This window comes from Labeo rohita, chromosome 21 (genome assembly GCF_022985175.1).
Source record: "Labeo rohita strain BAU-BD-2019 chromosome 21, IGBB_LRoh.1.0, whole genome shotgun sequence".
Lineage (NCBI taxonomy): Eukaryota > Metazoa > Chordata > Actinopteri > Cypriniformes > Cyprinidae > Labeo > Labeo rohita.
Genome location: NC_066889.1, coordinates 18,788,148 through 18,804,380, shown reverse-complemented (window position 1 = coordinate 18,804,380; position 16,233 = coordinate 18,788,148). Strand labels below are relative to the sequence as shown.

The 16,233-nt window shown below is 33.5% G+C and overlaps 1 long non-coding RNA gene across 1 annotated transcript; it reads left to right on the top strand.

Annotated features, from left to right (window-relative positions):
- Positions 1–4,633: 4,633 nt before the first annotated feature.
- Positions 4,634–8,013, top strand: LOC127152265 (uncharacterized). The gene is made up of 3 exons (XR_007825059.1): positions 4,634–4,759; positions 7,300–7,379; positions 7,482–8,013. It is a non-coding gene; the product is annotated as an uncharacterized LOC127152265 (long non-coding RNA).
- Positions 8,014–16,233: the final 8,220 nt, after the last annotated feature.

Sequence of the window (16,233 nt, the reverse complement as noted above, 5' to 3'; positions counted from 1 at the left end):
TCTTGTGAGGCAGATGTTTTTCCATGATATTTATCGAAGCTGTGTCAAATGTTTCATCAGAACATCACTTAACCAGACAACTGTATACAAGCCTTTCTTCTTGATACTTTCAAAAGCCATAGAGATTTTAAAATCAGTTTTGTTGCAAAGGCCGTGATAGATTATGTGAAGATCTGAAGGCCTTTTGAGGTTCCGTTCCAGCTAGCATAGCATAACTTGTGACGAATGTGTCCCTCCGCTGAATTTCCCCTTAACAAAAGCAGCGGGAAACGAAAGGTGTGTCTCAAAGAAAATGAAATGGGTAACTGATACAACAGGTTGTCACTCTGATCTAATCCAATTATTTCTTCAGGTCCTCGGAAGCCATATGATATCTTCGTCAAAGTGACGGTAAGATGAACTCGAGTGTTGGTCGAATTTGTGAGCGAATTTTTTTGTTTTTGTGAACTGAATCAACTGATTCATTGGTAAACAGACTCAAACCTTATGAATAAGCTAGATTTAAATGAATAATGAGTTAAATTAAGCCATCGATGTGCTTCGGAAGACTTGAAATGTTGCTTGTGAGTCACACGGACAGGTTTTATTACAGTTTTATGGTGTTTTTTTGTCATTGTGGAACTTGACAGCCCACATCCTGAATCAGTTTTATTGAGTGCCGCAGACATAGTGTAAATTTGTAGGCCAAAACCCAGAAACAAGTTAGCATTTTAGCACTTAGGATTCAGCTGTCCTGAAGACAATGGGTTTTTGTTTAAATGCCTGAAATGATGTCTGCTTCTAACTAAGAGGAAATGTTTTTCTATTCATGTTGACATTGAAGTTAAACGAGTGTGGTGTAGTTTGTTTGTAGCCGACGTTTATCTTTTTACTGCTTGCTGGTGGAAAAATGCTATGGGGTTTTTTGTTACGGGAACCAGGGTGATGCAGACTTTAAGAGTGAACCATTCTTTTAAAGTGATAGTTCACCCAAAAATGAAAATTCTGTCTGAACCACTGACTATTTTAACGACATCCTTGCTACCTTTCTGGGTCTTGAATGGGTCAGTTTCTCAGCCGTCTATGCAGGGTCAGAAAGCTCTTGGATTAATCAAAAATATCGTAATTTGTGTCAGGAAGATAAACGAAGGTCTTAAGGGTTTGGAATGAGTAACTGATGACAGAATTTTCATTTTTGAGTGAACTATCCCTTTAAAACTCCTTGTCGTTTTTAAAGAGGACACATTGCCATCTACAGGGCGACACAAGAAGTTCTCGTGCAATACATTCCCAAGTGAACAGCATTTTTGTCATTAGAAAAAAAAAAAAAAAAAAAAAAACATTGAACATTTTTCTTTTTCCTTTGTTTCCAATCACTCCCAACTTATATTACTTTAAGGGTGAAAAAAACCGCAGTCAAATGTTCTTATCTATTACACTGGTCTTTCTCTACAGAAACTGGTACAACGTGATCATTTTGCACACCTCATTAACACTTTCATAATCACGGAACAGCTGGAAGTCCATCTGCTTTTTGTCAGAGAGCTGTGGAGAGCTTCACCGGAACCCAGCGCTGAACTTGTAGCAGGTGGCTTTGAGTAATTGCCCATGCTTTGACCCAACAGATTGGGATCCGGTCCATTTGGCAGACTCTAAATTGTGTGGTTTAAACCTGGATCTTATATTATTCTCAAGGTCTTGTGAACTGATCTTGACATGGTCTTAAAGGTGAATGATGTTTCATTCCTTCTCGTGCTTCTAGTGTGTAACAGTATATATGGGAATGTCAGCATGACTCACCACACGCTATATAAGGACAAAGAAGAGGCCTGGAGGAGGTGACTGCAGGAGCAATTCCCTACAATAACAAATGATCAATACGGAAATGGAGGGTTAAATTAAAAAGTCAGCGAATGTCAAGGTGATTTGAAATTGCTGTTATTTTCAGCCAGTGATGTGAGACGGTTTTAAATGGAGTGTGTTTGAGTATGATTTCATATTAATCTAACAAAAATGATGCTGTTACCAAGATGCTGTTTTTATTAAAAAAAAAAAAAACCCAAATATTTAAAAAGGGCTATGTATAAACATGATCATTTGAATTACATAGAATTTCAAACTTTTCTTGTTGGATAAATATTTTAAGTTAGGGCTGGATGATACAACCTAAAATCAAAATCTCGATTAACTGAAAGTTTTACCTCAATTGTGAATAATGAACATTTGTTTGTTTGTTTATTGTTTTGCCCACATAGTTACAGATGTGAATCTGACTCATGATCGCTGTTGCATGTGATCTTCCTTTCAGCGATCTTGTCATCTTAGTAACATCTCGTTACATCGTCTTGTAACAAGATGTTTTCTCGATAAAACATCTGTTCTTGTAAAAACAAGATATGTTGTTAAAATGACATCTTTTCTCGTTAAAACATCAATTATCTTGTTAAAACTACATCTTTTCTCATAATAACAAGATATGTCATTAAAACAACGTATCTCAATAAAACTCGTAATAAGATGTTTTCTCATTAAAACCATTTTTTCCTCGTAAAAACGAGATGTTGTTAAAATAACATCTTTTCTCATAACAGTGAGATGTTTTCTTGTTAAAACTACATCTTTTCTAGTAATAACGAGATATTTAGTTAAAACATCTCATTAAAACAACATCTTTTCTTGTTAAAACAACATATTTATTTCTTGTAAAAACAAGATATGTCATTAAACGACAATTATCTCGTTAAAATGATGTTTAAACGTCATTATAATGACAATTATCTTGTTACAAAATCTTTTCTTGTAATAATGAGATGTTTTCTCATTAAAACGACATCTTTTCTCGTAATAGTGAGATGTTGTTAAAACAATATAACATCTTGATAAAACATCTTTTCTTGTTAAAACGAGATTTTTTCTCGTAATAACAAGATTTTTTTCTTGTTAAAACTACGTTTTCTTGTAAAAATGAGATGTCATCAAAACGACAATTATCTAGTTAAAATGTCATCTTTTCTCGTAATGAGATGTTTTCTCGTTAAAACATTTTTTCTCATTAAAAATAGATGTTATGTTGGTAAAACGATTATCTTGTTAAAATGACATCTTTTCTCATAATAACAAGATTTTAAAATGAAAATTATCTTGTTCAAATTACATTTTTTTTCTCATAACGACGTGTCATAAAAAAATGCCCATTTTCCACAAGATGATATGATTCTTTAGGGTCTTAATGAAAAGTCTATAATATACTTTTGTTAAAAATTTTCAATGGTTGTGTAAAACAACACCCTTTTTACCATGTCAAAATCAGCTCTGCAAAAATCCTCTCATTCTGGTTGAGGCTGCTTTAAATGTTAATGAGCTCTGCTCGCCCCGCCCCTCTCTTCTCTCTGTGGAGTGACGAGCCTGTTTACTTGATAACTAGCACATTATTAGGAAAGGCGATCAAAAAACCCTTATACTCACTTCTGCTGTAAGTGAAGCTGGATCACGAATGATTTGCGCGAACATAGACGGATATATGTAGATCGGGAGGCGCATTCCCTTCACAAACAAATGTAATCCACTGCATCTTCAGCAGCTCAGATGTCGGAGGTAAATGACGACCACTATGTTCATTATTACATCCAGCAACTCAACACCTCAATCGCTCAATCGGAGATATTCTTGTCTAACTTACATCCCTGCTCCGGCATTGAAACAAAGAGGTCGGACTGTTACAGCTCAGATCTGAGATAAAACGCTCATGTCAATGAACTATCGTGGGAGCCGCCTCTGACAGTGTGACGCCACAACGACAGGCATCTGAGAATGGCTCGATTTGAAAAAGGGGATATTATTTTTACAGATTAATTAAAAACCACTGCATAGATTTTTATCATTATAGAGTAGATTTGTACATACACTGCCAACACACACTAATGTTCAAACAACTTGTAAAAGTGAACTTAGCATCCAATGACCCCTTTAACTTTTAATTTATTGTATATTTTTAGTCGGAAACGGATAAAAGGAGGAGAGGTAAATCAGTGGTTCTCAACCAAGGGTCTTCACTAACTTCCAAAGAGGGCCACAAGGTGACTTAATTATTGAATTATTTAAAATAGCTAAAAATAGCTAAAATAGCTAAATCAAAGCACACAACGTGCTCTGTTATTACTTAAAAGGTTTTTGAAACTTCTGGTTACGCCATATTAATCAGAGTTAATTATTTTAATTTATTAGTACCTATTATAAAAGTTTACAACAGAAAACCAACTTTAGTCATTTCAAATTTATCAGTGCTTTGAAAATATCTTAGCTGAATAAAAAATTAATGAGGTATATGCAGGTTGTTGCATATGATAAAAAATAACAGTCTATTATTTAAACAAAGACATGCATGATAAATCATAAGCAATTGTTATAAAAAAAAACAATTTAGTTTTTACTTTATCAGAATATAGATTTTTTTTGACTGGTCAAAGAACAGTAATCACTAGCGGGGTAGTCATTTATTCTGAAAATTGCAAAGCGCATGGAACAAGAGGAATATGCTTTCTGTTGTGAACCATTAGAGAGCTTTTTTAAAAACATCCGTCACGCTATCACTTAATTACGAGGATGTCAGATGCGGAGTTGACTTTGTATCTGAGCAGCTGGGGATGTATTTAGTTTGCTTCTCATAAAAGCCTTTATAGCCATCATATTTACACAGGAACTGGCCATTTAAGTCACGATGACAGTTTGCGAGCCAATATGTATTCACGGTTCACAACAAGCTATACTTATTTCAGCCAAGGTAAGATTCATTGTCGCTTTGATGTGGTACTTTTGAAATGACTTTTGTTCTGACTGAGAACGAATTGCTCTCTTTTGTCAGCTCTCTGATGTCTGAAATTTACCTAGATATTTTATAGCTTATATAACAGCACCCTGTTGTATATAGTAATACCAAAATCTGATTCACCTTCGTGCTGGTGAACAGTACAATGGTGGCTGAACAAAACATGTGGAGCAACAGGGGACGGCTGGAAAATCACAATGTCTCAAAAACAAGCTCAAATAAAGACTGAATGCTTAAATAAAGCACGAAAGAGTAGTATTGCCTATGTAATAGTTTGTGTTGCCTATGTTAACACAGACGTCATATGGTGATTTAGGTGTTGCTCATTATTCTTAATTGGCTTAGAAATCATGCTGACACAGTGTGAGGAAGAGCAACTGATCTGACATCAGAGTGAGATTTCCTACATGACACAGTTGGCTTGTATGAAGATGTACAAATTTATTGCCGCCCTTTAGTTTAAATGTCAGGAGGCGTCCATGTGTGTCATTACCAGTCTTTTGTTCTCTGTGTGTAAATGCTGTATCCTTAAGGAAGTTTGATCACACGGTTTGGCTTGAAACAAGCGTTTTTGAATGAATATATGAATGATGCAAAGATTTACTACTATAAACATGTTATAACCACTAAAGCTGCCTGTCTACACTGTGAAATGAATCTCTTACTTACATCATAAGTACATCTGTGCTTTTAATGATGAGAGAATCCGCTGTCAGTCCAGAATTCAGCCAGCATGCGCTTGCATTTAACATTTCAGCGATGACTCATCTGAACACCTCTGACTGGCCGTTGCATTCTTAAGCTCAACAGAATCGTGTGTGATTGGTTATAATGCACAACACTCCCCTCCGCCTGTTTTGGGTGTGTTTGTTCAGGGATGGAGCTGAAATTCAGGAAGGTTATTGCGACTTTTTGTCTTACATTTGCGTGATATAAACTTGCAATTGCGAGTTATAAAGTCAGAATTGCGAGATATAAACTCACAATTCAATTCAATTCAATTTTTTTTTTTTTTGCAAATGCGCAGTTCTGACTTGTTTTCTCAGAATTGTGAGATATAAACTCACAGTTGCAAATTTAAATCTCACAATTCTGACTTAACTCGCAATTACGCGTTAAGTCAGAGTTGCAAGATATAAACTGGCAGTTCTGAGAAAAAAGTCAGAATTTTGCGAGTTTATATGACGCGATTCTATAGAAAAGGTGAGAATTGCAAGTTTTATCTCAGAATTGTAAGTATTTATCACAATTCTGAGAAAAAAGTTAGAATTGTGAGTTTATATCACACAACTCTGAGAAAAAGTCAGAACTGCAAGTTTATATCAGAATTGTGAGTTTATTTCCCAGAATTGCGGGTTTATATCATGCAATTCGTAGAAAAAAAAAGTCAGAATTGCGACTTTATATCTCAGAAGTGCAAGTTTATTTCTCAGAAATGCAAGTTTATATCTCAATTCTGAGAAAAAAGTCAGAATTATGAGTTTATATCTCAGAATTGTGAATTTATATCTCAGAATTGTGAGTTTTTATCACACAACTCTAAGAAAAAGTCAGAATTGCAAGTTTATTTCCCAGAATTGCGAGTTTATATAACACAGTTCTTAGAAAAAAAGTCAGAATTGCGAGTTTATATCACAATTCTTAGAAAAAAAAATCTGAATCGTGAGTTTGTATCTCAGAATTGCAAGTTTATATTTCAGAATTGTGAGTTTCTATCACAATTCTGAGAAAAAAAAATCAGAAATGCAAGTTTATATCTCAGAATTGTGAATTTATATCTTAGAATTGCGAGTTTATATCACAGTTCTGAGAAAAAAATCTGAATTGTAAGTTTACATCAGAATTGTGAGTTTATATCTCAGAAATGCAAGTTTATATCTCAATTCAAAGAAAAAAAAAATTGAATTGCAAGTTTATATCTCAGAATTGTGAGTTTATTTCCCAGAATTGCGTGTTTATATTTCAGAAGTGCAAGTTTATATCACAATTCTGAGAAAAAAATCTGAATCGTGAGTTTATATCTCAGAATTGAGTTTATTTCCCAGAATTGCAAGTTTATATTTTAGAATTGCGAGTTTGTATCACAATTCTGAGAAAAAAAAATTAGAATTGCAAATTTATATCTCAGAATTGCGAGATTATTTTCCAGAATTGCAAGTTTTGACTCAGAATTGCGAGTTTATTTCTCAGAATTGCATGACACAAACTGTCAGAATTGTGACATATTATTTTTTATTCAGTGGCAGAAACGAGCTTCCATAAAATAGGATCCAAATGCTGTTTATAAATATATAGAAATGTATTTTTAAAGTTTTGTATAGAAATTCATTTGTAAGCACAAATTTACATTTGTCAACTAATTTCAGTTTTTAGTTTAGTCTTTACCATTTTAGACTAATAGCAGCTGTTTAATAGAATGCTAGATTAATAGAAAAACAAGCACACAATATAAGATCCCAAGAATGGACACATAGATAAATCTGCTTTGATCTCAGCTCTGTAGGTGCAGCGATACTAATTGAATGAAGATCTTTTAGCTGAACCAGACATTCCAGCATCTCTCCTTCCATCATAGGTATGTGGGGGTGTTGCGTTGTGCGTCACTAGGTAGGTGAATTTTGCCTCTTTCCTTTATTACAACCTGTTTCCACACATTTGTTGTCTCTGTTCCTTGCAGAATGGATGATGCAATCTTCACTATAAGGATCAAAGGCAGTTTATTTTCCAACATCCTGACCACTGCGGACCCAGGATGTAAAGAACAGTAGGAACGAGGTTCCCTTGCTGAACAAGACAGACCTGCTCTGAAATTGTTTTGAAGACTCTTGATACTTATTCCAATTGCTTTCTTTCATTTTTAACAAGCTTTTACTCATTTTTTATCTCATCCGACCACAATCATCGTTAGGAAAAGCCCAGAGAAACGCATGAAAACATTTTTTAATACTGCACTGCGTTTGTCCTCTGCTGCTTTCATGTGATTGATGCTTTTATGTGATGCATACCCGCTGCTCACCCCCATCGATGCACAGATGGAAACACAAAGAACATTATGTGACAGTAATCACTAAAGCCAAAAGGTGCTCAGTGAGGCAGAGGCAGTGTGAGATGAATTTTAAATATACAGGTGCATGTGAAATTATATTACTGCATAAGTTTTTTTTTTTAAAAAAACATAATTTGTCTAGTAATGTGACAAGCATTTTAAGTAGTCAGGTGCTGTTTAAAATGTCTTTAGTGATCTAACACTAACCCATTAAACTGTCCTGTTGACTGGGTCACACTGCTAGTAAACATCTTTGTTGTGGTATAGTGTCAGAAAATACTTAATTTTTCTCAAATGAAAATAAGAATGTGAGGGAAATTTTTATTTTATTTTATTTATTTTATTTTATTATTTATTTTTCATTTTTGTTTTATTTTATTTTATTTTATTTTAATACCCAGTGTATCCTTATAAGATACTCATCTCCCACATTTCATGGAGTGAAAATTGCTGAATTTTTATTTATGTATTTATTTATGTATTTATTTTATTTTATTTATTATTTTAATACCCAGTGCATCTTTACAAGTTACTAAGAGTGAAAATGGCTAGTTTTTATTTATTTTATTTTATTTTATTTTAAATCCCTGTGCATCTTTATAAGATACTGACAGTTAAAAAAGTTTTTTTTTTGAAAAATTTTTTATTTTAATAATTTATGAAGGAGTGAAAAGTGCTGGATTTGTATTTTATTTTATTTAAAAAAAAACAGTGAATATTTATAAGGTACTAATAGTGAAATAGTCATCTGCGAAATTTCATGAAGGAGTGAGAAGTGCTGGATTTTTATTTTATTTTATTTTATTTTATTATTTTAAAAAACAGTTAATCTTTATAAGGTACTAACAGTGAAAAAGTCATCTGCAAAATTTCATGAAGGAGTGAAAAGTGCTGGATTTTTATTTTTATTTTATTTTATTTTATTTTATTTTAAAAACCAGTGAATCTTTATAAGGTATGAACAGTGAAAAAGTCATCTGCGAAATTTCATGAAGGAGTGAAAAGTGCTGGGTTTTTATTTTATTTTATTTTATTTTACTTTACTTTGTTTTGTTTTATTTTATTTTATTTTATTTTATTTTAAAAACCAGTGAATCTTTATAAGGTACTAACAGTGAAAAAGTCATCTGCAAAATTTCATGAAGGACTGAAAAGTGCTGGGTTATTATTTTATTTTATTTTATTTTATTTTAATAACCAGTGCATCTTTATAAGGTACTAACGGTGAAAAAGACATCTGCGATATTTCTTGAAGGAGTGAAAAGAGCTGGATTTTTACATTTAATTTAATTTAATTTAAATTAATATAATTTAATTTAATTTTAATACCCAGTGCATCTTTATAAAATACTAAGAATGAAAAGAGCTAGATATTTATTTTATTTTATTATAATACCCAGTGCGCCTTTATAAGATACTAAGAGTGAAAAGAGCTAGATATTTATTTTATTTTATTTTAATTCCCAAAGTATCTATACAAAATTTAAATCACATCCACAAAACTTCATAAAGGAATGAAAAGAGCAGGACTGTCAGTTGGCACTATCTTTGATCCCTGCGCAATACCTAATTAACTGTGTACAGAGGAGATCTTCAAGAATATTAAACACCACCGCATAATTTCTGAACAGTGGACAGCATGAATAATCAAGAACATAAAAACTAATTTAAACAGTGTTGCCTTTAATATATTCTCAAACTATAACATAGACATATCAGAAACTCTGCTCAAAAGGAATTCATTTCTTATTAAATTAATATAATGTTCAAAAGTACTTACGTGCATAAGAAAATCTCATTCCGAGTTAACAACATCATGCATGCAATTCTTCTATATATGCCACAGTCATCACAATACAGTCGGGCATGACTGAAAAAAGATGTTAAGGAATGGTAATGATACTGAACTTTTTTGAAACTGGGGAAAATGCAATCACAGGCAAGTCAATCTCAAATTACAGTAAGAACATCCTGCTTATATTACTGTCCTGTCTTCATGTAGGACAGTGCACACCAGTAAACACAGCTGAGTGTAAATGTCACAAGTCAGCTAACATGAAAATTCACAATGATTTGCAGACAGCTTTTCAAAGAACAAGAAAAAATGTTTCTCTAAACATCATTAGTCAAAGATTATTCATGCCAGTTTAACTAATTTAACATTTGTTTGAAATAAAATAGAAAAGTAATGAATAATTTCCCATATCTGCATATTACAGTATGTACTGTAGATGCATCTGTTTCCACTCGATTCGCACTTTATTCACATTAAACTGGTCCATTTTAATATATCTGGTGGATTTTGCTGTTGAGTAGTTATGAAATATTATGAAGTGACTCAGTATGTGAATGTTTCCACTCTGTTCTCTATACGTACAGACGGTAGCCTACTTACTCATCCAGTATTAAATGCAATACAGCAGTGAATTACTTAACCAAAGCCTAAATTTCATATTCGGTGGCATTTTCTCTTAATCCTCTTATGTAAGTGTCTCTCCTGCAGATGAGATGTGCAAAAAGGTTCTTCATAAAAACGCTAAGTAAGACCTCTCCTGAGACATTTATATCATTCGAAGGAGCTGTGCAATTTTAGATGGAAATATGAATAAGAAAGGCTGAGGACATTTATAGAGCAGACTTGTAACAGAATCTGTGTTGCTGCTGGGGAATGTTTGATTATGCAGAATATTTCAGTTAAAAGCTCTGTAAGATATGTGAGCAAGATATGGGAGGATAAAACGAACTTGAACCTTCAAGGTCCTCTGCACAAATAAAGATTCTTTCGGGTTAATTAAACAGATCAATACAAATGTCCCAGTTGCTTAATCGGGAATGTTTACTCCTCCTCAAACCCTTTCCAGGTCTTCTGGAGCATCTGCTTTATCCACATGAATTTGAAAAAAAGCCAGACTGAATGTGTAAATGTCAGCTTCACACTCTTGCTGAATTACAGCACTGGCAGTGATGCCCATCTCCATGACTGCAAACTTTTCTAATTTAAAGTGCATTTTTTAATTCACACTACAAAGCTGATTTTGTTTGGCATGCAGCTCTCATAAACTTGATTTGGTCATACACTCTAGGTTAAACAACCATTTCTAGGTTATTTGGCAACCCAGCGCTGGGTAAATATTGAACAGATCACATGCTGAGTTATTTTGACCCAGCTTGTTGGGTTTCATACATTAACCCATTTGCTGGGTCATTTTTGACAGTGTTGCTAGGTCAGTTAACCCATCCAAGGTTTTTTATTTGAAATAATAAAATCTACTCTAAAATCTTTTTTATACATACAGGACAAGAACAGTTCATACACAGTATTTTTAGTCAATGTCAGGTCTTTTACAATCGTAAAATCTTCAAAAACATTCAGAAAATGTAGCTAGAGGAGCTAATAGAGTAAACAATGACACTGAACTGAATGAAACTGACATATTTTGTTGATTATTGCTGCTGAAAATGGTCAATTATTGTTATGTTTGAGGCTGTACTAACTGGTCGGACCGGGAAAAGCATTTGGAGTACTATAGACGGCCAAAAGTTATAACAAATCAAGGAGAAGAGTGCAAAAACTGTCTGAGGCACAAAAGGCATTTGTGGTTGGCATGAACCAGGATTTCCAGGGCAAGAATCTTCACAACATTAGTGTTTGCTCTTATCATTTCAGGTCAGGTAGGTGAAATATTAGGCTAATATCTTAATACTGCTCATATGTGACCCTGGACCACAAAACCAGTCTTAAGTCGCTGGGGTTTATTTGTAGCAATAACCAAAAATACATTGTATGGGTCAAAATGATTGATTTTTCATTTATGGCAAAAATCATTAGGAAATTAAGTAAAGATCATGTTCCATGAAGATATTTTTTAAGATTCCTACTGTAAATGTATGAGAACTTAATTTTTGATTAGTCATATACATTAAGAACTTTATTTGAAGAACTTTAAAGGCAGTTTTCTCAATATTTTGATTTTATTGCCCCCTCAGATTCCTGATTTTTAAATAGTTGTATCTCAGCCAAATATTGTCATATCCTAACAATACATCATATATCAACAGAAAGCTTATTTATTCAGCTTTCATATGATGTATAAATCTCAATTTTGAAAAAATGAACCTTATGACTGGTTTTGTGATCCATGGTCACATATGTACCTTTACCACCTATTGACTTTAGTTTGTCAGAATACTACACCCTTTCCTGCTTGCTAAGTCCTTCTTTATATAATTCAGCAGCGTCCACAAGTATTTTCTGTCGTTTAGACAGCATGAATTAGCAGAACAACGTATTCAGAACCTTAAACTTGCAATTCATGCTGTTGTTTACATCTGAGTATCGCCGATATGGCCAGTTATCCGGGTAACTGACCAAAACAGGAATCTTTGGGAAGAAAAGTGGGCTGTAAAAATGACCTAGCAGCTGAGTTATTCACCTTTTGATTATTGCTGATGCCTAAGTAATATTATTTGTCTGATTTTAAGTTTACAACCTATTTTGGGTTCATTTTAAGCCAGCCATAGTAATCTTTAAACAATAATTGAGTTAAATAAAGCTAACCAGAAGATTGGGTTAAACATTTACCAACCCTGGGTTGTTTTAATGCCACCCAGTGCTGGGTAGTTGCTAACACAGCTTTTTCTAGTGTATATATTAATCAAAAAAGGCATCATCATAATGAACGAAGAACATAACTATTCCTATATGATCTGCATTCATAAAACTGAAATCTTGCAAAACACACCCTTTGTTTTGTTTACAAGGTTACATATATATATATATAGAGAGAGAGAGAGAGAGAGAGAGAGAGAGAGATATGAATTTACGAATTGTTCTCTGCTTTGCATTTTAAATGAGAGAAAGACATTTTTTTTCTACTTACAGTGTAAATAAAAAAAATACATGGCACACAATAGCCAGGCAAGATATCAGATGTGATGTGTGCTAAACAGTCTATACATAATTTCTATGAAAACCAGCTATTCTGTGTGTCCTTGCGATGTTCCTGCTTCCACACAATTGACACATGGAGTGTAGCTGGGATGAATATAAACCATCTGATTCCTTGTTCTCTGCTTGGCCATTTAAAATGAATCCATTTCCCAGTACTGAAGAATGATGTGGCATTCGAATGATTCCATGCTTATTCTCTATATGAAATTCATTGTTTTTTCTTTCCATCAATGATTCTGACATCCCATTTGCCACTGACTACATAGTTCTTATATGTACTCAGTTTTACCTACACATTATTGGCAATCATTGCATTTGAATTTTTTACTTAGCTTCCGAACAAACACACCTATAGATTTAAATGTCATACTTCATAAACAGCAGATGGCAATGCAGTATTTTGGGAGTCTTTGGGGATTATGTTGAAAATGTCACTCCTTATTGTGGAAAAGAACATTCCTTATATTGTTTTCTTTTGTACCTTTTCTTCTTTTTTGCTGTGCTACTTAACCACACACATTGTTTCTAAGCAACCATGACATGTGTTCTGTTCTAAAATCTAGTCTATTGAGTCTAGTGCCACTGACTACATACTCTGACCCTGCATAGACAGCAATGCAACCGACACATTCAAGGCCCAGAAAGGTAATAAGGACATCATTAAAATAGTCCTGTGTCATCAGTGGTTTAACCTTAATGTTATGAAGCTACGAGAATACTTTTTGTGCACGAAGAAAACAAAAATGGAGATTTTATTAAACAACTGCTTCTTTTCCGTATTAGTCCTCACCAGGCAGTAAGCAGCAAGGCAGCTTACTAGGTTTTGGAACAGAGCTAACGTCAAAAAGTAAACTTCAGTTCAGAAGCAATTTTTACTCATTGACAAAGAAATGCTTTGTTGTACTGATAATACTGCTGAAGTTCTTAACTCAAAGAAGGTGAAAATTAGGAGAGCTTTTCTGTTTTCCGATGTCTGATTTCATTATGAGAAATGTGATCAAAATGCCATGCAGTAAATGAATGAGATTCTTGTAAGGAACGTGAAACGTCAGAGCTGTCAAACATAAATAGATGCTTTTGTGCTGAGCTGAATTCATTGAATATACCAACTCAAGACTAACATTAGTTAAATGACTGCTGGAGTCTCTTCTGTCCTCAAAGAGAGGGCACTTCTCGCTTTCATCAGTTCATTAGGCAGCGACAAGTCATGTCAGCTCCTTTCATCTGAAGCGCAATCAAATTTCTTTCATGAACCGACAAGAAATTATAAGCAAAACTAGGCCTTCTCAGTGAGAATAAGGTTGATTTTAATTGCCTCGACACTGTTGGAAGTCTGACAATGAATTCAAAATGACTCTGCAAAGTTGCTGTCATGTTACTTTGGCTGTATTGATTTGAAACGTACATGCCTGTAAGATAAAAGGTGTTAATTGGTGCTGAATCATTTTGATATAATTTGGTGATTCGAATAACATCTTGATATACAGTATGAATTGTGGTAGAACAATAAAAAAGTGTCATGATGTACTACACTGGGACTGTTTAGCTAAAAGACAGAGCCAAGCTTTGTTTGTAGGTTTGATATGGAGCTTTTAAAGGAATAGTTCACCCAAAAAAAGTCTCTTCTGCTCACCTAGCCTGCATTTATTTGATCCAAAGTACAGCAAAACAGTACAATTTTGAAATATTTTTACTTTTTAAATATATTTTAAAATGTAATTTATTCATGTGATTTCAAAGCTGAATTTTTAGCATCATTACATGATCCTTCAGAATAGTAGAATATTTTCAGGTTTCTTTAATGAATAGAAACTTTAGAAGAACAGCATTTATTATAAATAAATATACATTATAAATGTCTTTATCATCATTTTTGATCACATTTTACATTTTAAAACATATTTAAATGGAAAGCAGTTATTTTAAATCGTAAAAATATTTATAAAATTGTATGTTTTTCTGTACTTTGGATCAAATAAATACATGTTTGGTGAGCAGAAGAGGCTTAATAAAAAAAAAAAAAAAATTTGACTGGTAGTGTAGATGATTTTCTTCATCTGAACAGATTTGGAGAAGTTTAAAATTACATCACCAATGGATCCTTTACAGTGAATAGGTGCCGTCAGAATGAGAGTACAAACAGCTGATAAAACCATAACAATAATCCACAAATACTAAGAAAATACTCACAGATACTAAAAAAAAGTTTAATTTTTTTAAAAGTTCACTACATGTTAGGCCGATGTTGCTGATTTGTGAGCTCCCACCATGCACTGGAGCATTAATAAATCATGCAGGTACTGCCCTCGGCTTATTGTTTAATAATAAAGAAGTAAATATAAAATAAATAAATATATTAAAAAACTAAAAGTCATACTGAACAGTGAAAAAAAGGATCCTCATGGATCTGGAGGTCCGGTAACTACATGAAGGTGAAGGAACAGATGGTCTATAATTGAGACGCTCAACTGGCTCTGCTGCAAAGATGCTTTAATTGATGTAACTGGGGAACATAAAATGAGTGCAGTTATAAGTCAGTGGGATTTGCATGTAAGCCAAGGTAATGTAAATGAATGTTAAAAATGTGCTACTGGAAGTGTTTGTCATTGAGTCAAGGTCAGTTGAGACTGACCTTGCTGCTGAGTGTTTACCCACAAAATACATAAAACATTCAAAACATCTTTAGAATTGTAATCTCTGAAACTCCTCGGTATATTTAATATTTTGTGCTGTGTATCTTTTCCCGTTGCCACTATTGAATTAATTAATTGATGTATTGTGCAAGACTGCTATTGTGTGAAGGCTGTGCACTCAACTCGTGCATGAATGAAGCACGGTGCTGGGAAATTCATTTATTGCCAGACTTCAAAATATTTCCTGTCAGTTCAAATCTGGCTTACAAATATCATTTATTTATGGAATATTGAGCGCGGCTGTTTTCAATCTGATCGCGTTTGTCACTTATTTAGCGCATTTTGAATTATTCATTCCTGGCTGGATATTTGGGAACTGCATTAAGGCATGACATATTATTTTTGAGAGATCAATCCTTCATTTTAAAAGCCGAATTTGAAATACGAAGTGAAACGGAAAGATTAGGCTAAATAAAATAAACAATATTATTCATTGCACCGTGTCATGTAAATGCATTACCCACTGAGACAGACCATTGTGGCAGTGCAAAATGTGTTCATAAATCATTATTATCTACAGAACGTTACATTTACGCTTTAACAGACCCATTCATATCAAATGACAAGGAAACAAATAATTTTAAAAGGGTATTCAAATCTAGAACCAAACAATTGAAACTGGATGAAAACGCTTTTATAGTGTCCCTCTGAATGAGTGGACCTTATGAAAATAACAAAAAGAGAGAGCAAACGAGAGAGCTCATTAAAACTACAACACCCACAATCCTGTGCGCCTGCG